Source organism: Emydura macquarii, unplaced genomic scaffold, assembly GCF_026122565.2.
Source record: "Emydura macquarii macquarii isolate MOO-44397 ecotype Brisbane River unplaced genomic scaffold, CSIRO-AGI_Emac_v2 contig_18, whole genome shotgun sequence".
Taxonomy (NCBI): domain Eukaryota; kingdom Metazoa; phylum Chordata; order Testudines; family Chelidae; genus Emydura; species Emydura macquarii.
The window spans coordinates 3,451,130-3,475,733 of record NW_027130155.1 but is presented as its reverse complement, the minus strand read 5'-3'; the positions used below and the strand labels follow the sequence as shown (position 1 = coordinate 3,475,733).

General features: G+C 40.5%; 1 long non-coding RNA gene across 1 annotated transcript; it reads right to left on the bottom strand.

Moving 5' to 3' along the window:
* Window positions 1–13,175: 13,175 nt before the first annotated feature.
* On the bottom strand, window positions 13,176–24,317 carry LOC137146311 (uncharacterized). The gene is made up of 4 exons (XR_010917914.1): window positions 24,207–24,317; window positions 19,863–19,919; window positions 16,638–16,702; window positions 13,176–13,422 (listed from the first exon to the last, which is right to left on the bottom strand). It is a non-coding gene; the product is annotated as an uncharacterized lncRNA (long non-coding RNA).
* Window positions 24,318–24,604: the final 287 nt, after the last annotated feature.

The window sequence follows — 24,604 nt, the reverse complement described above, 5'->3', positions numbered from 1 at the left end:
ACGTGGCAAGTTTTTGGCGAGGAGCCAGGATGGCTGTTAGCTTCCCTGATTTCTGATATGACTGCCGCAGCTCCTTGATCTTCACGTGGCACTGCTGCGCATCCCTGTTGTGTCCCTTCTCCAGCATGCCCTGGGATATCTTTCCGTAAATGTCCAAATTCCTTTTGCTGGCTCTGAGCTGAGCCAGAACGGACTCCTCGCCCCACAGACCGATGAGATCTAAGACCTCTGGTCGACTCCATGCTGGAGTGTGTTTGGGCCTTGCAGTAGCTATGAGGAGTACAGCGACAAAGCTCTCTCCACGATAGCTGCACAGGAAATGAAAATTCAAATTTTCCCAGGGCATGAGGGAAAGGGCCATTTCCAGGTAGCGTGACCATGTAACAGCAGAGCGCGAATGTCCAGAATGGTCACAACGGGGCATTGTGGGATACCTTCTGGAGGCCATTAACGTCGAATTACATTACACTCTGTCTACACTGATGCAAAAGTGTCCCAATAAATTCGAATTAGGCACTACGCCACTTGCAGAGGTGGTTTTCTTACGTTGACTTTTGCCGTGGTTTAAGCCGATGGAACTGCCGTGCCAGTGTAGATGCAGGCTTTCGGAGATCGACGTAAGTGACGTTACGTCGACCTCCATCGCCAGTGTAGACCAGGCCTCAGAATAATATTTTTCCAAATCACAACAATATTTTTCAAAATATGTTAAGTCTAAAAGAATATAGGAAAAGGAAAGGATGTAGCTTCAAATCATACACACAGGCCTCTGCTTTATTTTGTCTGATGTATCTTTCTTCTTCAGTAAAGTAATTATTTAATAAGAAAGAACATAGGATCTATAGAGAGAGACTAGGGGCTCACACACAGTATTGCAGCCCTGCAAGTTAGAACTACTCAAACTTTTATTCATACAGAATACCCCAAAATAACTCAAGATTAAATTAAATTTCAGCAACATTTCAATAGCTTCCTAGTGGAAATAAGCCTTCTGACAGTCAAGCGGAAACATGGGGCTGGATTCTGCCCTTGTGTAAATCCAGAGTAACTTCCTTGAACCTAGTGGAGTTATTTCAGATTTATCCTAGTTAAAGAGAGCAGAATTTGGTTCACTATCTGCAGGACACTACAAATTCAGTGTTCAATGTCCTCTACAATTTTCTATTTCTTGCCTAAGGTATAATTACCTAATGAGCTTCAGTAGTATTCAGTATTCAGAGACATTGGCTCAAGACCTGTCAACGTGTACAGTGCTTGCAGAGTATTATATGTCTTTGATTCTTTATAGATCAGCATATACCTGTTGGATTTATGCATTCATTTGAAACATTTAAAAGAATGAAGCAGTTTTAGAGTTGGTGCTGGTAGCATCTGATTATGTGATTAAGTCCCTGTTTTCATCATTAATTAGTGTTCTCTTATCTTTTACTTTCTTTTGATCTTAAAGTTGATAGGCTGTGCATCATTCAGCCCAGAGTGTAGTGTAGCCTACTGCATACTGCTTCATGCATCCAGAACAATCAATCTCCTGTACCTAGGCATTTATACCATGCTCATAACCATACTAAATGACTACCTGAATGCCAGTATCTTTTATGGCCAAATGTATACACACAGAGTACATTTTAATTAGTGAGGGCCCTGAATCTAAAATCTGGATTCAAGCAACCCACAAACAATTAGTATTTAGATCCAAATCTCACAGCTAGCCACTAGCTCTCAAATAGGCTAACCCCTTTAAATATATGGACATTCGGATCAAAAATTTGCAGCTCATGCCCATCTCTCATTTTAATAAGAGACAAGAGGCTTCCTCTCACTTGCACTTGTGTATCCTTTGTGCAAGGATAAAGAGGATGAAACCTGTTTCACCAGTTTCTAAGTTCTCTGTAAAGAGTTCATTCCATACACATGTTTGGTAGCATAAAATCCCTTTCAAATCCCATTCTAAATTTAAAATGGGAAAAAATACACAGCATTGTCTGTTAATTCCCAAGGAGCATCTAAAACTCCCTGGCCACAGAAATAAACGTTAATGCAGTTAACACAGTGCTTCCACTTTCTGGATGCAGTCATAGCAATGAGATGGGTTTTATTGTTTCTCTGCCAGCATGTTGATTTCTAACAGTCCCCCTGCTAGACCACAGAATTATGCTCCTCTGTGCTAACACAGCATGAGTACAGTACAATCAATCTTAACTAAGCTACTTTGCTTCCACCTCTCTTCCATTTTCAAATAAATATCCTGATGTTGTACAAGGCTGTTACATTTCCGTAGCATCTTATCTGCAGGGAACTGAAAGTCAACATGAAGTAAAAATATGGCCTGGTTCTATGGTGCCTTATCCCAACATGATAGATGTGGCGAAAGAGAGAGATATTCCAAATATATCCAGTCAGTCACTTCTGCCTGATGCAGTCTTGTGGCAAACAAAATCAACTAGGAAAAGAAGGTTTTATGTAAGCAGGCAAATCAGCTGATGAGGTCCATTTAGTAGGACTAGAAATATTCACAGTTGCACATCTTTAGGTCCTGGTATGTGAGGCCCTGATTTCAGTGGAGTTAAGGGTACAGCACAGTTTGCAGGAGACACTCAGCATCTCCCAAGATCAGACCCTTAGGAAGCCAGGTGACAGCAACTTTTCCTTCTGTGTGACTGAGTAGGTCACTTAGTCCAGTGTTTCTCAACCTTTTTGATACCAGGGACTGGCTTCCTGTACAGTGTCAGGGAGATCTCAGGCTTCCTATACTGTGTCAGGGAGATCTTATAGCAGTGTGACCTTGTGGTATGAGCAGCGGCTTGAGCTAGCCGCTTGAGAACAATCTTGCCCACGATCCTAGGTATATATTTGGGCCACTAGCCCGAGCCATTGCCTGTGCTGCAGTGGCCATGCTGCTCTTTTTAGTGTGCTAGCTAAAGCAATACTAGCCCCCATATGTCTCTCTGAACTGGGAATGACACCTCCCAGTTGCAGTTTAGATTATAAATTGTTTGGGGCAGGAACAGTTTCTCACTGTGTGATTGTACAGAGACATTCTTAGTGGGGCCCTCATCTTAATTAGGACCTCTAGATGCTACTGCAGTAATAAAATAATAACAACAATAGAAAGTATCTTAAAGTGGGGGAAAATTAGTAATCTCATTAAGGTTGTCACATTACCAGGACGTGTTATACAGCCACAATATGTAAAATTCACTTCAATTACAAAATTGCATTGTTTCTGTTCATTTCAGTTGCATCCTCTGATGGCCTTGCACAAATGAAGAACTTTAATAATATTACAAAACACATAAAATCCCAGCTGTGCATACATTAAACTTTCAAGCAGACCTCCATCCTTTAAAAATAAGCCATATTATTTTGCTTGATACTTGTCTGAAAAGCAGCAATAAAAAAAGTTAAACTCCCCAGTAGTTTCCCTCTTTCTTTTGCCTATATTGCTATAGTAGTCTATTGTTTCACCCAGTCTTTGTTTAAAGGAAAAAAGTGCTTTGAACAGATGCCATTTAAATTTGTGGCAAACAGATTTGATCAAGTTTTGCAGCACAGAGTGATGTGTACTTACATCTATAAAAAGATAAACACATCTAAAAGGATGAGCTCACTACCTTGGATCAAATAGTCTGACATAAAAGAAAGGCCAGCATAGCTTTCGGCTCTAAGGAATGTTAACTTCCCCTGAGAAAAGGACTGAGTATTGGAAACATGGTGCAATTGATAATTATAATTACAATAATCATTGCAATACTGATAGACTCATAGACTTTAAGGTCTTAAGGGGCCACTGTGATTATCTTGTCTGGCCTCCTGCACATTGCAGGCCACAGAATCTCACCCACCCCTCCTCAAATATACTCATAACCTCAGGCTGAGTTACTGAAGTCCTCAAATCACTTAAAGACCTCAAATTACAGAGAATCCACCATTTACATGAGTTCAAACCTGCAAGTGAACGATTCCCCATGCTGCAGAGGAAGGTGAAAAAAGCCCAGGATATCTGCCGATTTGACCTGGGGGAAAATTCCTTCCTGAGCCAGTCCTGACCCGGCAATCAGTTAGACTGTGAGCATCTGGGCAAGACCCACCAGGCGGATACCTGGGAAAGAATTCTCTGTAGTAACTCAGAGCTCCCCCCCGCCATCTAGTGTCCTGTCTCCAGCCGTTGGGGAATTTTGCTACTGGCAGTCACCAATGGGCCACATGCCATCGTAAGCAGTCCCATGATACCATCCCCTGCATAAATTTATCAAGCTCAGTCTTGAAGCCAGTTAGGTTTTTGCCCTTACTGCTCCCCTTGGAAGACTGTTCCAGAACTTCACTCCTCTGATGGTTAGAAACCTTCACCTAATTTCAAGCCTAAACTTGTTGATGGCCAGTTTGTAGCGATTTGTTCTTGTGTCCACGTTGGCACTTAACTATCCTCTCCCTCCCTAGTATTTATCCCCTTTATGTATTCATAGAGAGCAATCATATCTCCCCTCAACCTTCTTTTGGTTAGGCTAAACAAGCCAAGCTCTCTGAGTCTCCTCTCATAAGGTAGGTTTTCCATTCCTCAGATCATCCTAGTAGCCCTTCTCTGCAAAGCTTAAACATTCACATGTGTAATCAAGCAAGCGGAGACCTTACTGATTATGGAGAGCTCTAATAAGCTTCAAATGGCTGTTCTCAGGTAGACGTCAGCACCCACACAGTTCTCTATTTCCTTTAGTGTGGTCTATGTGAACACTGGGAGGCCACACTTTCAGGATCATTGGCAGGAATCAGGCTTTTGGACCACAATGCACCAAGACCCACCATTTCCATTAAAACGACTGGTAACAAAGGACTGGCACTATCAGGAGAGATCAGGCCCTCAGTGAGTTTATTTTAGTAATTAAAAATGATGCAGCTGGTCTAATGATTTTTGTCATATTTATTTAATAAATTTTACTATATTTTTAAAATAAGTTATCCAGCCTTTCCCCCCACTCATTAGTTGCCCTTCATATAGAGCTGGGAGAATATCTGATCAATATTCCCACCATTCTTCTGACACAAGTTCCATTCTGAGATTAGCATCACCCCTCTGCTGAGTAGTAGTGACATGTAATCTGACATGTAATCTGACTACTGATCTAAAAGTAACTTGCTTTATTTACACAAATCCATAGGCCATGCTGCAGGGGGCAGACAGGCACCCGGGCCATAGCCTGACCACTTTTTGGCCAGACCAAACCTCAACGATGCAAAATCCAGTTTGGCCTGGCCACCCGTCCATCGTGACAGAGGTATGGTTGGGCCAAACCTGAGTAGCACTGACTGTGCGCCAGGTTGCAACGCCATTCAATTAAATTTGGAGGGAGTGGGCATAGGGATTCATGATACAGGGAGTCAGGCTGCTATTGTTGGGCACACCAGAGAGCAAAACAGGGGGGTCAGGCAGGGATGGGTGGCAGCAAATCTACAGGAACCCCTCCCCCACACACACACTTTAAATGGCACTCCACAGACCCTCTGCATACATCAGTCCTGAAACAGAGGTGGTCAAACAGCATGCGGGTATTGCGGTTTGGAAAACTGTCATTTAATTTTTTTGATGGAAAATATTATTTTTGCTGAAATCAAAACATTTAAAATAATGTATCAATTTTGATGGAAATTCCCGTGAAAGAACTTCCCACAAAAATAAATTGAAACGATTTTTTTTTGGTTTGAAAAATTTTCATTTTGGATTTCAGGATAGAATTCTTTTTTCTGATTTCTGGTAGATTTACATGTGCTATCTCTGCTCAAGCTAGAGTGCTAAAAAGTAGGTGTGTGGCTGTGGTTGCACAGGAGATGGCTCAGCTGTGAATTTGAAGGGCACTAAATCCTTGTGTCAACACCCTCATTCAGAATTAAAGTGGCCTCAGTTTGGTTTAGTTTAATTCAGAAAATGAATTGAGATAAACCAAATTAAGACCACTTTAATTCTGAATAACAATGTCCACACAGATTTAAAGTGGCTTAACTAATACATTCCAAATTTACACCTTTAGTTAATTGGGATAAAGTTTCACTGATGTCCCCATGTAGACAATCGCTAAAGCTCTTGATGTTCATTAAATGAATTCACAATAGATACAAACAAGTGACCTATTACCCATAAATTATATTATTCCCCCAGTTACAACAAAACATAGCCAAAACTACTGTGTAACTGTCCAAGGAGCAATGGTCTCAAGTTGCAGTGCGGGAGGTCTAAGCTGGATATTAGGAAAGATATTTTCATTAGGAGGGTGATGAAGCACTGGAATGGGTTACCTAGGGAGGTGGTGGAATCTCCATCCTTAGAGGTTTTTAGTGCCCAGCTTGACATCCTGGCTGAGATGGTTTAGTTGTGGTTGGTCCTGCTTTGAGCATAGGGTTCGGCTAGATGACCTCCTGATGTCTCTTCCAACCCTAATATTCTATGATTCTTTCATTCTAAGACATTACTCAAATTCAACCCTATTCCCTTTGTGGGAATACCCCATTATATATAGTGCATTACAAAACATTAAGTAATATGGGAAAGATAATATGGGGTCTTTTTTTGTTTTAATTTAGGGCTAATCTACACCTAAAATGCTGCAATGAAGACGCTCCCTATACCAAGAGGCATAGGTACTACAAGGCAGCAACCAGGTTGACAGGAGAATTCTCTCATCAACTTAGTGCTGTCTGCACTGATCAGTTTAACTGCATTGCTCAGCGGTATGGATTTTTCGTGCCTCTAAGTGACATAGTTATACGACCTAATTGCCTGGTGTACAAAAGGCCTTAGGCTCTGATTGAGGAAAGTAAGTAAGCATGGTTAAGTCCCATTGATTTCAAAAGGACTTGAGCACATGTTTGGTGAGCACTACTTAAGTGCTCTCCTGATCCTGAATCAGGTTCCCTGTCTTTATTCAACTGAAACGCCAAATGAAATTGCCTAAATTAAGAACTATAGAATTTGGTCAAATAATAAAAAAAATAAACCTGATTGCATAAGAAATCTTGTAAAACTATTTAATAACAGTCATTTATTGACATGATAAGTATATTATAAAACTGTAGAAAAGGCAAAAACTCCTCCTGTGAAAAAAGTATTTGCAAAGAGTGAGAGAAAAAGTTTTATTTTCACCTACTCAACATTTTCCCAAGTTGTGTACTGTTTGTCCATATTAATTACTTTTTATAGAATTACAGGGAATGTATTACTGAGTTTAAAACCAAAGAATGAAGAATTGGAATAATTAGTATCCAAACAGTGCCAGCTCAGAGTAAGTAGTTGTAGGTTCATACATGTTTAGAAGCTCTTAGCTATAGAAGACCATTTGCAAAATATACGAAAACTTCCCATTTTGGATAATTTCTCTACCATAAAGACATTGCTAGATTATATTGTTGCCACATTGCTGTTTATTCAAAGTAAGAGTGTCAAAACTGCCATTGATAATCCACTTCCAAGCCTCCATTCCCTGATCTTAAAAGAGAAAGAAGTAAAAAGAATCTTTGAACTCCAAAAAGCATATTATAGCTCTAATAATTTGCAGGTACAGAACTTCATATAGTGTAGTAGTGCTAGGTATGCGGCTCCATGAGAACTGGTTTAATTGATTCTAGATCAGCTTTGCACACTTCATATATCAAATGATGTTTTTCTTCTCGGGGCCAGACCTGAAAACTCCACTTGAGATCTGAAAGCCAAACTTTGTTGTTTGTAGCTCACAAATCATCTCCCTGGCCTAAACTAAGGTGTGATACTAGAGCAGTTAATGTGTAATTGAGGTGTCACCTTGAAATAAATAGTCTATGAACAGAACTTAAATCAGCAATTCTGTGGGTGTGCAGGAGTCAGAAGGAAATCCCAGCCTCCCATAGCAATATTGGCTCAGCAGTACTAACAGGAGTAAGAAGTTATTTTTGTCACTAAAGATAGATGATTGATTCTGAATACAGATGGAGCAGCAGAGATGCCATTTTTACACAATCACATTTTTTATCCTAAATAAAGTTTAACTGGAATAAAGAGAGACCAAACCAGGAACTTTAAACAATAGCCTTTTATTCAGCCTGGATCACAAGAGGGTTCACACTCATGCAGCAGCAGACGTAACAATATTTTCTAAGAATAAATCTCAGGGGAAAGGCAAGGCCGTAATGACATGCACAGGTCCTGCCTTAAATGTCTGCAAATAGCCATATAGGCACCAATTCCCCTCCATACCCATAGGGGACTTATTATTACAGGAATTAGCACTTGCCAAAGATGACACATTGTATTCTTACAAACAGAAGATTTATATTGAGGTAGCACTTAAAGGCCAACCAGGTCAGAACCCCATTGTGCCTGGTGCTACACAAACAAGCACTTTGGAGGACAGAATTAGAATTCCAAATGACCTTGAAAGTTAGAAAATTCATCCAAATTCAACACGCTGAAATTCAGTGAAGAAGAGTGCAAAGTACTTCACTCAGGAAGGGGGGGGGGGGGAATCAAATGCACAACTACAGAATGGGAATAACTGACTAAGTGTTTGTGCTGCTGAAAAGGATCTGGGGATTATAGTAAATCACAAATTGAATATGAGTCAAGAATGTGATGCAGCCGTGAAAAAGGCCAATATTTTGAGGGTTGCATGTAACACCAGGGAAGTAATTGTCCTGTTCTACTCAGCACTGGTGAGGCCTCTGCTGGAGTACTGTGTCCAGTTCTGTGTGCCACTCTTTAGGAAAGTTGTGGACAGAATGCAGAGGAGAGCAACAAAAATGATAACGGGGTGAGAAAACCTGAGCTATGAGGAAAGGTTAAAACAACTGGGCATGTTTAGTCTTGAGAAAAGAAGATTGGGGGGGGGGGTGCGGAGAGGGGACTTGATAAGTCTTCCAATATGTTAAGAGCTGTTGTAAAGAGGACTGTGATCAATTGTTCTCCATGTCCACTGAAGGTAGGATGAGATGCAATGGACTTAATCAGCAACAAGGGAGATTTAGGTTATATATTAGAAAAAACATTCTAATTACCAGGGTAGTTAAGCTCCGGAATAGGCTTCCAAGGGAGGTTGTGGAATCCCCATCGCTGGAGGTTTTAAGAACAGGTAGGACAAACACCTGTTGGGGATAGTCTAGGTATTTTTGGTCCTGCCTCAGTGCAGGGGACTGGACTTGATGACTTCTCAATGTCTCTTCCAGTCCTACATTCCTATAATTGTCAATGACAGTCTCTGCCCCAGACAGGACTGCTATCCATTGTTAGAATGTTCCAGTTTTGGGCAGTAATATCGCTAGCTATGTGAATCTTGGATTCGCCCAGCACCCTTACAGAAAATAGTCTCACTACACATTGGTGTTAGCATTACATCTGAGGGGATCAGGCCCCTTCATATGACTTTTTTTAAGAAAAAAAAAATCAACAAAGAAAGTATAGGAACTCCTGAAAATTTAACTCCCGATCCCTATGGCTAAGGGAGAGGAGAAGCTAAAGGCTGTGAAAAGCTGCATTTTGTGAACCCCTCCTCTAAGAATCTCAGCCTGCAAAGATTAATTTGCTTGACTGATGACCCAGAGATATTCTGACGGCCTTTGGGGAGCTGTACTAAGGAGGCTACTCATCTCAGAGGAGGTCAAAATGTCCACTAGCTTCACATTGTGTCCTACTGAGAGCTATCACCAGATTGTCCTAGTGTCCAAGCTAACCTTTCCACTTACTAGGCCAGGGTGATACACAGTATTGCTAAGATGGTCCTTCCTGCAAGGCTGTGGATATGAAAGATCTCACCAGCTGATGTGAGTGTTCTTCCCTAGGGAGATTCTAGGGTCACCAGAGATTTCATGAGCACAAATGGAAGGGAGAGATTTAACAGCTGCAACTGAATGATAAATATGGAAAAAGTTGAGCTGAACAACAACTGAGACAGGTGACAAAGAGCGTTGGAACTGAGGAAGAAATGCTGAGAAGCTATTACATTTCTAGAAACAAACTGACTGACTGGAACAGGAGTATAACTGAAATGTGATTTGGGAAGTGTTAAGAATTCTTTTGGAGAACATTTTTCAAAGATTCTGCTTTCCCCATATGTTGAATATAAAAGGCAGAAACCACACTGACTAAACTACTGCATTGCTTAGAACAAAGGATGAATCTTGAAAGTCACAGAAAATAATAAAAAAGCTGATTTACATCAGTAGCCTTCTTCCTTTTCAGTGTGAGACAGACATTTTGGAAGTGATGATGGGCTCTCATGAAATGCATTGAGGGCATACAGGATATATCAGATAGGATGTTTGCTGACAAACTTGGTTAGGACTGAAAGCATCAGACAAGAGCTTCACCATCACCAGCTAAGCAGATACATTTTCCGAAAGAATATTATGAAGATAATTTGCATAGTTTTTAGAACCATATTTTTATCATTGCTTTCTGGAACCTTTCATGCACAACTAAGCCAATGCTGGCATCTCAAGTGAGCCCACTGAATTTCAGAATAGATTGTAGTTGAGTCACCATAGATATGGACTCTTTCCACCCACCCGTGTATATTGTTTGGGTTGTACCACAAACCAGAAGGGCAGGCACCCAAAATTTCATAAGAACGGATCTCCTACACCTCACTATTTTAGGCTGAACTCTCATGAAAAAAGATTTCAGTGCTATTGAATCTAAACCCAGAACACAGCCATCATTCAGCCTTGAACAAAAATGCTTGCCCATAAAAAATCCTTATCTGGACACAGGCCCTCCTGGCCTTTACCTGTTTGTACCTGGCTAAAACCAACTTGGTGGCTGTTACTAGTTGCCGGTAACAAGCCTTCATTTGTAATTTCATTTTCACTTTTTCCAATTTCAAGTCTCTGGAACACCTAGAATGTCTAACTGGTGAGTTCTAGGCAGAGCAGCCCCAAGTTTTCCAAAACCAATTCAGATATGGCCAAAGTCTTACAGTTTTATATTCAGATAAGCATTTGTGAGCTTGCATTACAGTGTCCATTATGGACAGATTGTTCACATATGTTAGCAATTGAGGTATAGCTGAAATTCACACCATGGTACAAAGCTCCGTGCACCACTTCCTCATGTGGGACACCTGATTCCTGGTACAGAATACACACACCCTATTGAAAACGTTATTTGGGGGAGTTGGAAAACCGGGATGTACTTTAACACAAGGGCGACGAGCATAGTATAAAAATTAGATATAGCTCATGAAAAACATTTGAAAGGATTATAGATTTTTAGTCTTAAGCAGAGATTCCCTATGAACTCTCTAAATTCTGCAAATTCCACTAGAAGTCTATCATTTATGCAATAATTAGAGGGTGGAAGATTAAATCACAGAATTTAAGTAACAAATTAAAAATTGACAGCCTGCAGAAATAAATGAGTTTAATAATCCTGAGCAAAGAGCAGAAACTCGATCAGAAGAACTAAATAAGTAAAAGAATGGAAGATGCAGGGTACATGGACAGTCAGGATCTGGCCCATAGTACCTGCCATGAAGAGCTAGCTATGACAGATATAAAAAAGGGCCCAGTCCTGCAAACCCTATCACCTTCAGTAGAGCTATTAATGTAATGGTTTGTCAGATCAGGACCTAAAGGAAGGATGTGGAGGGATGAAGGATAAAATTGGAAGTAAAGTGAGTGAAATGGCAAATCAGTCATATAGCTCAGATATTCTGAGTTAAGGTGAGACAAGTCTGAGTAGGAAGCACAGGAGTGGAAGTCAGTAGGGTTGGAAGGAAGGATTGGAAGGACGTGACTAAGGAAGATTTTTGCACAGAGAGAGGGATTCCATTCCAGGCATAGGGAATAGTGTGAACAAGTCACAATGTGAGTACAGGAGGAGAAGACAAAGGGAGAGGTGAGAGGAATGGAATCAGCACAGGGGATGAGATGGGGCATGACAAGAGGTGACAACTGAGATGGATAGGGGCCCTCAAGGTGAGGGTGAGGAATCTGAACTTCTTGCAGAAAGCAACATGGAGCCGGTGAAGAGACTCGAGGAGTTGGGAGTGACATAGGCAGCGTGATGAGAGAGGAGGGTTATTTTGGCTGCTAAATGATCAAACAGATTGGAGAGAAGAGTGCAATAGTCATGGCAAGAGTGAGCCATGAAATGAAGATGGGTTTTGGCACTGAGGGTGGAGAGGAAGAGATGCAGTTTAGAAATGCTACAGTGGGAGAAGTGGTAAGATTTGGTAAGAGCGTGAATGTGAGGGCAGAAAAGGGACAGCTCAAACGTAACCTCAAGATTGTGAGGTGGAGTGATGCGGGAGATGGTGGAGTTGTCAAAGGTGACAGAGAGAGGGGGTAGTTCAGATGAGAAGGCATGACAGAAAAGATGAGAAAGATGAGAAGGCGTGTTTTGCCCTGTTTAAAATCAAGGAAGCAATGTAGTATTCATGAGAAGATACTGCAAAGACAGAAGGAGATGTAAGACGGGCTAGGGTGAGAGGTCGGGTGAAGATATTGAACTGAGAGTCAGAAACACATGGTTGATAAGAGAAACTATGTAGTCAGATGCATCACTCAGGGAGCAAATGTAGGAGGGAAAAGAGGGAAGGGATCAACAACAGATGTCTGGAGAACATCAGAGGCAAGGGACCAGTTATATCATTTGGCTTCTGAAACAAAGAGAAAGAGAGGATCTAGGGTTTTACTAAAATATAAAGTAAGGGCCCAATCCTGCAAAGTGCAGTGTGCCCTCATCTCCCAGTGACGTTAGACAAGGGTTCAAAGTGCTCAGTACTTTGCAGTAGGGGCTCAGCATGCTGTAAGACTGGGCCCTAGAAGAACAGCTAGTCTACAGCCTGCGAAACTGAGTGTTACTTGGCAACAAGGGAATCACATTTTTGTATCAGGAGTTGCTAAAAGTTTTTAAAACCCATTTAAGTGAAATTGGTGAAGAGATAATGAATCTGAGGAGCAGTGTTGTGTGACAGGTAAGGGGATTTAAATACCACAACTTTGCATAGTAAAACATATCAAGTTATTAGAAATAACAATAGAAATGGCAAATTAACAGATGGGATTAGAGTTGGATACGCCTCATGATGGGTAGGGAGCTAATTAGGTCTCCATAAAGTATTTTACCCCTATTCAAGGTAATAAATAGATGGAGTTTAATATTTTGAATAGTAATTTTGAAAGTATTTGCCTGAAAAAAAAAGTGCACTGGAAGACACTGTTCTATTTTATTTGGTTGTTTTCATGTGATTTGAATAAAGCCTCATAAATTAAAGGCAAAATTTATATCTGTTTTTAGCTGTGCATAACAAAGTTGCTGTTTTTAAAAAACAATCAATCACTTGAATGTATTAGAGACCCACGAGCTCATATTTCATGCAGTTGCATTTTGTATTCACTCATTGAAGTGTCAGCATGGGTGGCCAGTAGCTGTAAATATTGTCATTATTGCATCTGCTGTCCCAGAATCTGGAAGAAACATTCAGGAAATTAGAGGATTGTCCCATCACGAGACATGAGCTACAAGTGCTATGAAGTGTACTCCTAAACAGCCATTTTCAAGACATTTTAACAGAATATGATAGCATACTTTTGCCCCATTCAAAGGATTTTGTCTTGTGAGAACATTCTTGAAAAGATCTGCTTTAGCAATCATACTTCAGGAAAATATTTGAGAAGATTATTATTATAACTGTTTGTATTACAGAAGCTTCTGGAGTCTCTAGTCAGGAATCGGGGCCCTAGAGTGCTAGGAGCTGCACAAACATGGAGTAAAGAGACAGTCATTGCCTTTTAGGATGTACTGTCCAAGTTAATGGTATGATGCAACAGACTGATGAATCAAATGGGTAGTGGGGTAAGGGAAGATGAGTTATATGGGCACATTTTCACATAGTCTAGCTGTGTACACAATGACCCCGATCCAGCAAAGACTTATGCATGTGCTTAACGTTACACACTGCAAATATCCAGTGTGCTGAGTTCTTTTGGAAGTCCAGCCCCACTAGCGGGTGCTACGCACTTGAAAATCTGGCCTTATGTGGATGTTGCAAAATGCCTGATCTTACTTCCACTACTAGGATCAGAAGATATTTCAGCCATGCAGAAGGTACTGCAGAGAAAGAAGCTTTCACTTATTCATTCAGCCTGAGAAACAGAACACTGTTGTTTCATTATTCACCATCTCTATTATTAAAGTTTCAATAATAAAAGAATAAATAATTTGACTGTTGGCACAAATGAGTTGGGATCGGGTCCTTCAAACCCTTTAACTCATGCAGATTGTCCCAGATCAGGCTCCTTGTGATAAGTTTTCTTGTAACTGTGAAAAAATCATTCTTCATTGTGCTGAGGGAAGAAACAAGAATAAAAAAAAAAAACCTGTCATTTTTTAACCCATGTGAAATTTTATTTAATCAATAGCAGAAATATTCAGCTTGTACTGCCTGAGAAAAAGGGATCTGCTTGTCAGAGTCTAAAGAAAGAAAGAGGTTTCTTTCTAGAATCTGTGCCGTTGTGTAGTTTCATTGTGTGAGAACAACAACATCCTTTACTGAAGTGCTTTGTCAGAAATTAATATGAAAGCTATGATTTTGTCACATATAGACATTTTTATGTAATTTAAGAAATGTTAGAGACGTTAGACAAACAGAAAAGCAAAACACAGATATGATACCTACAAAAATACCTACCAGGTAGGTTGCTGGTGCACTGATGCCATTGCCTGTCATGTTGACTAGTGTTGTCTCATTGTTTCCTTCTTGTGCTCCTTTGTCTATATCCATCTTTTGTCTCATCCTATTATTTGAATTACCGTAATACCTAGGAGCCTTAGTCATAGACTTAGTGCCCCCATTATGCTGGGTGCAATAAAAATATGGGATAAAAAATGATCCCTGTTCCATGGGGCTTCCAATCTAAGCATGAGACAAGAGACAGCAGAATTATGCAGATAGATGGGGGAGTACAAGTAAATAATGAGACAATATTGGGCAGCAGGAGAGGCAATGGTCTCTGCTCACAAGCAGTCTAACCATTGTCAAGTTTTATGTAGACATCATGGCACAGAAGGGATTTGCAGGTGGGTAACGAGGCAGCTTTGTGGATATTTACAGGAAGCACTTCCCAAGCATGAAAGGCAGTCTGGGAAAAGGCACAAAAGTGTTAATTTTCAAACAAACAAGTGGAGAGTGGCATCAGGGGCCGATCAGAGGTGAGCAGTGGCAGTTTGATAGCAAGAGAGAGGACAGACGGGGTAAGGATTGTCTGTGAAGGGCCTTGAAAGGAAATACAAGCAGCTTACATTTGATGCAATAGTTAAGGAGAAGCTAGCTTTCTGGATCAGGGACAGTCTTTTTGTTCTGTATTTGTACAGAGTCTAGCACGATGGGGTCCTGCTCCAGGACTGGGGCTTCTTGATGTTATGGCTGTATAAATAATACGGCTGTGGCAAAAACCTGAAAGAGTAAATTAGTATTTTTTTTCAAATGAGAGAAAACTGCCGATGTTTTCCCAAAGGTATATGCACGGGGGTCACAAAACAAGTTCGTCAATAAAAGAATTAGTAAATATACATGTGCTGTGAAAATGAATGTGCACTCATCTTCCAATTCAGGTCTTAAAGAAAGTGTTTCGCCCACTAGGAGAGCAGTGATCCATCTTGCCTATTTAAGGCAAGGCATATGCGTCAGCATGATGTACATGCGGAAAGAATTGACATCAGTGTGCTCCCTTGACAGCAGCTGTCTAAGAACCGTACATTGCATCTTGTGTAGGGAAACTGCTGAGCAGCCATGCTTCCTATTACTCAAAGCTCCTATCCCTTTTCCAAGAATCTATTTCCCCTCATTCACCCTGGAAAAATATTGACAGCAAATATATATTTTTCAAACATATTCAGATGTTTCTGAAGTTGTAAAAGAGCCCCGTTAATTTTTAAACTTCTGAGCAGAAAAAGTCAGTGAAAAACCCAACCCAAAACAAGCAAAATAAAAAAGCAAAGAAAACACAACCACTTTTTCTGCTAACAGTAAGTAGAGTTGGGCAAATAACCTATAATGAATCATTTTGCCTTTTCTCTCCTGTCAGCAAATTGTCTGGGAGCAAGTTGTACAGTTTTTCTGTATTTGATCAGAGATGTCCACTTAGTTGTGTTCTTTACATTTTTATGATTAAAATGAGGATAAAGGGGAAAGTTTCCTGCTTCTACTGGAGCTCATCCCAAATTGAATGCTGCCATACATCCCTTCTAGGGATTAATTTATATTCATAGTTTATCAAGATAGTTCTGAAACAAGGGATTTTTGCCTTTGAAATGCAGTAGATTGTACAAAATAACTGGTAGATTTAAAAGATAGAATGACTGGGGGAGTATACCTCCCAAAGAAGATAACAGCTGCTTGGGAATTTTCAATTAAATGTCAAAGTTAAATATTTTTTCCATCAGAAAGTGGCAATTTGGTCAAAACAAACTTTTCATGGGAAAGAGTCAGTTGCAACAAGTGTCTCGACTTGACATTTGAAAGGGCTTTGAAATTGTCAAAAAAAAAAAATTTAATTTTGATGTTTTCCAAAACAAAGAATTCAGTTCTGGTTCAAAACAGCTTTTCATTTTTAAATTCAAGCTACTTATAAGTAATAAATAAATAAAATGATCAAAATAAAAATGAAACATTTCAACTTACCTGAATCAATTGTGGGTTGTTTTTTTTTCAGGTTCTGAAAATTTTCAAGATTCTGACTTTTTATCCTAGTGGGGACAGGAAAATTGTTTGGATTCTTGAAAGCTTTCACAGGATGAGAAAACCATTTATCACCCAGCTCCGCTCAATATCCCACAGTGCTAAGTGTATTATAGAGAGGTAGATTAATTAAAGGCTTCCTAACCCCATAAGTTGATCTTGTGTACATTTCTTAGTTTGAACAATAGATGCTTATATTATGGCATTCCCTTTACTCACAGGACCCTCACTGTAGAGATGTCTTTAAGATTTTCACTTTACCTGACTTTGCAAAGCAAAAGGTAGTTTCACTAGATGAAACTGACTTCTACTTACAACAAAAACAAAAAACACCTTCCCTGGTTTTTGTTTTTAAAGTTTTCTGTGTAAGGAAAGAACAATATTACATTGCGTGTAAGATTTGTGCGCTGACCCCCGAATGAATTTGGGTCATTCAATTTTCCCCAAGCTGTTGTGTACCCTCTCTTATAGTGCATTGGGCTTGCTTGACAAATTTTGAACAGAAGAATTATTAAAGGCTGACAAATAAGTCAGGTGTTTGGCCTTTCTGATCTTAATCCAAGCTGATAACTCAGGCCATTACCCTGTACCCATGGAGCCACTATCCTGCAAAGGCTTCAGCATGTGCTTAACTTTATACATTGAATTGTCCCAGTGACTCCAACATGCTGAGCTTTTTTGAAAAAAGCTAGTCCTAAGAGGCAGTGCTGCAAGGTACCAAGAACCTGCCTCCTGGGAGGTGCTCGACAGCAACTATACAACATCAGGCTGCTTAGAGATGTACTGACATTTTGAACATTTTATATGATGAAGAGAATTATAAATAGTTCCACTGACTGCCTCAGCACCCCTGGGAAGGAGGGAAGGAATCTGCAGGAATCTTTGCCTCTAGCACCCTCTGTAGATCACCTCTGTGGCCCTACAATGGCCTCTTTCGGCCTGCAACATAGCCCTTCAGCTCAGGCCATGTCTACACTAGCCAGTTTATAGCAGCACAGCTGTACTGATACAGCTGTGCCGCTGTAAAACCGCTCATGTAGCCGCACAATGCCAACTTGAGAGAGCTCTCCTGTCAACATCATAAAACCACCTAAACGAGTGGCGATAGCTATGGAGGCAGGAGAGCCTCTCCCACCAACATAGCACTGTACAAATGAGCGGTTCTGTGGGCAAAATTTACAGCGCTCAGAGCGTGTTTTTGCACATCCTTGAGTAACCGAAAGTTTGCCAACATAAGGGGAAGTGTAGACATGGCCTAGGCCTTGTCTAGTCCCCAGGCTCTTCCCAGGGTAACAAAAATGCAAAAGAAGGTCACATAAACGTTTTTCCACTTGCTTGCACTCCTCTTCAGCCCACCCTCCAACATCTGTTCCCAGCTCCTTCTCAGCTACCTTTAAATCTCTCTAGCTCTGAGCTAGAGCCCCAACTCCCAGGCTCCTTCCCTAGAATCCCCCTCACAATCTCAGACACCCTCTCAGGGCCTTCAGCAAGAATCCAACTAGCTCCCTGAGATTTCTCCTCAAGTTAACTTTTCTCCACCCTTTTATGAGATCCACATATGTCAGGGTGTTACCTGAACCCAATAAATCCAGCCCCTTAGGCTGTGAGGTAACTGATTATGGCACATCTGGGTTGGTTGCAGAGGGCTAGCTAGCCGCAGCTTCCTGGCCCTTAAAGGGGCAGGCCATCCTGTTACCAGAATCATAGGAACAAACATTACATCTCATTACAATGGGCTTGTAAGATTTTTCTGTGAATGTTTGTAGCTGGGACTAAGTTCAGTAGTTACATCTGCTGTGGAACATTTATTTTGAAGCTGGTCTGGTTGGATGAATTAGGTAGTATTGATCGGCTTGTCACAAAATTAATTCTTAGCAATTTGCAACTTAAAAAGAAAAGAGAATGCCCCCTTCTTTTGGGGCCTAATTCTGCAACTTTTACGTATGTGAATAATGCTTACATTGGCTCATTAATCTCATTGACTCCAACAAGCCTACTCTTGTGAATAAGAACTACCAAAATGAGTAAAGATTTGCAGGATCAGCCCTTAGTACCAATGGCCATTATAACTGAAATACTGCTTACTCATTATGGCTGCAGTTCAGCAAGGTACATAAGCATATGAGTAATTTTAAACACTTAAATAATCCCACTGACTTCAGAGAGACTACTCAAATGCTTAAAATTATGCACATGCTTAAGTACCTGCAAAATTAAGTCCTATATTATGAGGGTTGCTGTACCTAACCAGGCTCTTTCCCCATCACATTTATCCTGTTTACCTAATTAAAGACACACGGTTAGTGTAAGTTTATTACGTTGTTTATATGCCAATTACACTTAGACAACTGAGACGATAGTGTACTGTCGAGTAGATGACGTATTAACTGAGTCAGTACATACTGAAGGTGAGTACCAAAATATCTCACACAATACGATGTCTCATGTCTCACACAATATAAAACACTGGTGTTGCCAAGCAGACAGATATGCAACTGGCTCTGTAAACGGCCTTACTAAAGAAAGCGTTTGCAGTAAGCTTGCTTTCTTTAGGAGCACTTCAAGGCAAAGAGCTACAAACCAGCCAACTGGAAGCAAGCCATCACAAGCCAAGAAACATTTTTCACCAGGATTAAAATGCCAAGTAGAGATCTATTTAAAAATATTGTACAGTATTTTTAACTGGCTTCTCTGAGCCTAATGCTGGAATCAGTCTTGTTTTGATGTCATTTGTGACAGTTCTAGTAAGAGCCCTACTTATGGACACTGTGGGATAAATTCTAAAGTGATGTGTGTAGTTCTTAGGTACTGTAGTGAGAGTCACCTATGAAGCCTCTGACATAGACAAATGGTGTTACACAAAGGTATTTGTGTGTATAAATTGGTTTAGCTTGCATGCAGAAGTGCCAGAATAGAGGAGTCTCTTAGGCAAAGCAATTGATAGAAGTGTTCAAGATGGCTGAAGTCACCATCACGGTGCTTTAACTTGAGCCTTTTTATACTTCATTTTACTCCCTGCAGAGTTTAAATAACATCAGCTTAAATTCTTTTACACTCACTTATCCATCAGTCACTTACACATCATCTGTGAACTTGGCCTTATAATTCTATTTTAATAATGGGTCAATAATCTTTTTTTTAAATGTATTTACTTTAACAACATCATACTTTTTCTTCTGACTTCTGCAGCTGCCCAGAACAATCTTGGAGCTCTTCAAGGGTTACCTTTAAAAAGAAAAGCACAATGTTCAGGGAAGCCAAGGAAAGACTCTGCCAATGCCATAGTTAGTGCCAAATATTTAGGCTTGGAAGAATTAGATTTTCTGAAGGAGAGGCGATATGGCCTAGTGGCTAGTTCCTGAGATTAGGCCACAGAAGAAAAAAGTTCTGTGCCAGGTTCTGCAGCTGGGTGACCTTGGGCAAGTCATTTCACCTATCTGTGCTTTAGTTTTCCAAGCTGTAAAACGAGAATAATGAAAAAAATTACCTTTTTTTTAAAGCACTTAGAGATCTACTGATGAAAACTGTTATCTAAGAGCTAGGTATTATTGTTCCTCTGTTTTCTACAGCACATAGTGTCCATCTTTAAAAGGGGGAAAAGGAGGAGCCAAGGAATTATAGACAAGTCAGCCTGACCTCAATACCTGGGAAGCTACTACAGCAATGTATAAAACATTCAATTTGAAAGTACTTGGAGGATGAAGGGGTGATCACTAACAGCCAGCATGGATTTACTAAGAACAAATCATGCCAAACAAGCTTGATTTTCTTCTTTGACAAAGGTAACTGGTTTGGTGGACAGGGAGAATAAGTTGGACATAATATACCTAGATTTTAGCAAGGTTTTTGACAAAGTCCCACATGACATTCTATAAGTAAGCTGGAGAAATGCAGGCTTAGTAGAACTACCACTAAGTGGATATATATTACTTAAACAACCACAAACAAAGAGTAGCTATTAAAGGAATGATGTCAGATTGGAAGGAGGTCTCAAGTGGGGATCCACAGGGATTTGTTCTGGGTCGGGTGTTATTTACCATCTTTATTAATGACCTAGATGTAGAATAGAAAGCATACTGATCAAATTTGCAGATCACACAAAGCTGAGGGGGTGGGGGTTGCAAAGACTTTGGAGACTAGAGCTAAAATTCATAGGCATCTTGATAAACTGGAGAACTGGGCTATAGACAAGATGAAATTCAACAAAGGCAAATGTGTAAGCTGCTACACTCAGGGAAGTAAAACCAAATGCACAAATACAGAATGGGGGATAACTGGCTTGGCAGCAGCACTGCTAAGAAAGATCTGGGAGTTGTGGTGGATCACACAAAGCAATGCTGTTGCAAAAAAAGAAATGCAATTTTATATTGCATCAATAGAGGAATAGCATGCAAACCATGGGAGGTGACAGTACCACTCTACTTGGCACCTCAGCTGGAGCACTATGTTCAATTTTGATCACTACTGTATAGAAAAGAGGTAGAGAAACTGGAAAGGATCTAGAGGTGAGTGACAAAGATGGTCAAAGGGATGGAATGCAAGTCATCTGACCAAAGGCTTGAGGAACTGGGTATGTTTAGTTTGGAAAAGAGGAGATTAAAGGTGGACATGATAGTGGTCTTCAAATACTTTAAAGGCTGCTGTAAAAAAGATGGAGGAAAATTGTTTGCTTTTGCCACAGTGGGCAGGTAAAGAGGCAATGAGTTCAAACTACAGCATAGCAGATTTAGATTAAATCTCAGGAAAAACTTCCTAAATATAAGAACAGTAGGACAGTGGAACAAACTGCCTATGAAAGTCATGGAAGTTACTTCACTGGAGGTTTTCAAAAAGAGGCTGAATAGTCTTCTATCTTGGATGGTTTAGACACAACAAGTCCTGCATCTTGGGAGGGGATTAGACTAGATGACCCTTGATGATCCTTTCTAACCCTATGGATCTATGATTCTATGCACAGTCAATGCTCAAAGTTAATAATAAAATGTGGACTAAAATAGCTGAAACACTGCCACCTTTAAAATGTCTCTGGATGCTGCTAGAACAGGGGAAAGAGAATATATCACTGTATGACAAACATTTCCCCATGGGGAAACATCTTAGATTTCCCTTTCACACATTTTTGTGTGTGATTAATTGCATCCTAGATTTGATTTAAACTCCAGTATTTTTAATCAGTTCACTGTCACTAAAGTCATTATATTCACATATCTTGGCTTAGAAATCAGAATTGCCATTTACCATGCTCATTTCTGCTGGGTTAGATGCTAATAATTAGGCAGCACTGAAGGAATTTGCACACAAGTTATAAAAAAAAGTTAAACCATAACCCTTCCTGATACAAAATTATTATTAATCCCTCCAGTATTCATTCTGGGCAATGTGGTATATCAGACACTGTGTTTAAAATGACAAGCTCTCTCTCTAAGTGTAAGAGATTTCCTTGTTCTGCTTGCAGGCTAAGAGTTTGGAGAGAAGCCATGTGATCTGAGAACCATCTGCATCAGTTTTGCAGCCAGTTAGATTACAGTACAGTGGGGTAAATTGTGACTCTTTGTTTTAGGGAGCAGCCTGCTTTGTCTTTTTATGGGTTTTGGGGGCTCTTGTGTGTTATTGTTCTAAATTCTAAGAAATAAAGGAATGTTACACTGTAACTTTCAAGCAAGAGTATTTTATGTTTCTATCAAATTTCTCTGTTTGTGTGCCTTGAAATAAAACAGGTGAAATCCTGGGCAACAAGCAAAGCACATTTCCCTATCCCTGTTCCATAAAAGGATTTATGCTCTGCGCTCCATATGTGCTGGCAGAGCTCAAGAATGGAATGTTCTGCCTTATATTCTTATAGTGGCTACAGAGCCACCAGTTGCAATCAAATAGGGGGCCAAGGGTAGCATCATATCCCTACCTGGTGAATTGAACCTAGATCCTGCAAAGTGACCCACTCACATGAACCCTTCTGCCTGAACTGAGTCCCACTGGCTATAGAGGTACTCTGGTAGATCCGTTTGCAGGATCAGGGCTTTAGCGACTACTTCACCATGAAAATATTGCAAAATCAAAGCTAACAAACTGGCCAAGGCAGTATTGCTCGGGTATCTATTAATGGACCTACCTTTTAGTTCCTTTGAGTTATTTTTATGGTGGAGCTGGTTTCCTGTTTTACCATGTCATAAATGCGAACAGGTGGATGATCAATATTTCACAGATGCTAAAATGATTATCTATCAATATTTTGGCATAGGACAAAGCAAACATCTACTAATCATTTTCCACAACGGCCTGGTGAGGTAGATAATTCAGTATCATAACCAGCTAGGGAAACTGAGGCACAGAGCTGTAAATTGAACTCGGGTGTAAAACTCAGGACTTCCTCACTCCCAGACCTGTGTTATGACCTGAGACCACACTGAGTCCAAACACTTCAGTTTAAGGAGCCTATCCTCTTAGCACATGTAAATATATAATGTAGTAGTATTCATAACACAGCTGCACTTACATAAGACTTTCATCTGAGTAGCTCAAGGCACTTCAAGAATATTAATTTAAGTAAGTTTCACAATATCCGTTTAAATCTCAGCATTATAACCATTTTTCACTACAGTCAACTGAGGCAAAGAGACCTTAGGGGACAAATTCTACTCTCCTGCATCAAAGCAGAGTAGCTGAGTTTGGGTGGGGTAGGGTGGGTTTGTGAGAGAGGAAGGTAAGGAGGCTGTGGAGCAGTAATGAGTCCACTGCACTCTAAGCTGCAGGAGGTTGTGCTGTTGCCCTCCCCGTGTTTGTTTCCCTGCCCACAATTGCCCTACCCTGCAAGGGATGCAAAAGAAGCTCCTGTTCTTGGACATTCAAGAGGAGTGAACACTCTGCAGGAGAGTCCAAATCCTGCCACTCTCTCCATGCAGCATAAAGCCATTGATTCCCCCATGGGCTGGGCCCTCTGCGGCTGTGGAGAAATGAGAAGAAGTTGTGCCTAAGCAGCCAATAACCAGGGGCAGTCAATTGCTAGCAGGAGATTCCTGGCTGGCTGAATCACTCTTGGGGCATATCAGTGTTACTTTCAAGTCACAATATCAAGAGGGCTGAGAAGAAGACAGTTATTCTAGAGTCAGGAATCCTGGATTCTAGACTCACCCTTAGCCTGTTTGAGCAAGTCCTAGGGTTTGACTACATGGGCACTTAGTGCACAGCAAGCCAGGATGTGAATCTACAGCACATCAGCTTGTTGTGCAGTAACATGCCATCTGAAAATGCTGGAGTGCAGCTTGGCTTACTAGGCTTTCAAATAGTAGTATGTCAAACTGCAGTCAGGGACTGTCTTCTTCTCAGCCCTCTTGATATACTGACTTTGTATCAGATTAGACTGTGTCCAAACACCTTCACTTGTGAATGTGACACTGCTACTTAATAGGCCCCAAAAGTGACTCTGGCAACCAGGAACCTCCTCCTGCTAGCAATGCTTATGTTACACAGGACAGAGGCTCATCCTGCACACTGCATAGCAATTGACAAGCTTACCAGATATCCAGTTCTTTGTGCTATTTATTGTGAATGGACATTTTTGGGGTACTAATCACTGTAATGTCTGAATGTCTCACATCAGCAGAAATTGGAACTATAATTATCCTCTAGATTATTTTTGCTGTTGATCCCAGGATCTGTCTATATTTCAGAGGCTGCAAAAGAGAAAGACCAAAATGTAGAGAAAATTTCCCATTACATTTTCCATGGTCTGGTATTAAAATAAGAACCATTTCTACTGTTTAGTGCTGAGTACAAGCTATATCTTTAAATACTCTTTTGTTACCTGTTCATTGCCTCTCACATGTCATGGTTAATGACTCACTGCTGATTTGCGGAGAGGTTTTGCCTTATGGAAATAACAGAAATCATCTCCTGATTTACCAAGCACGTGT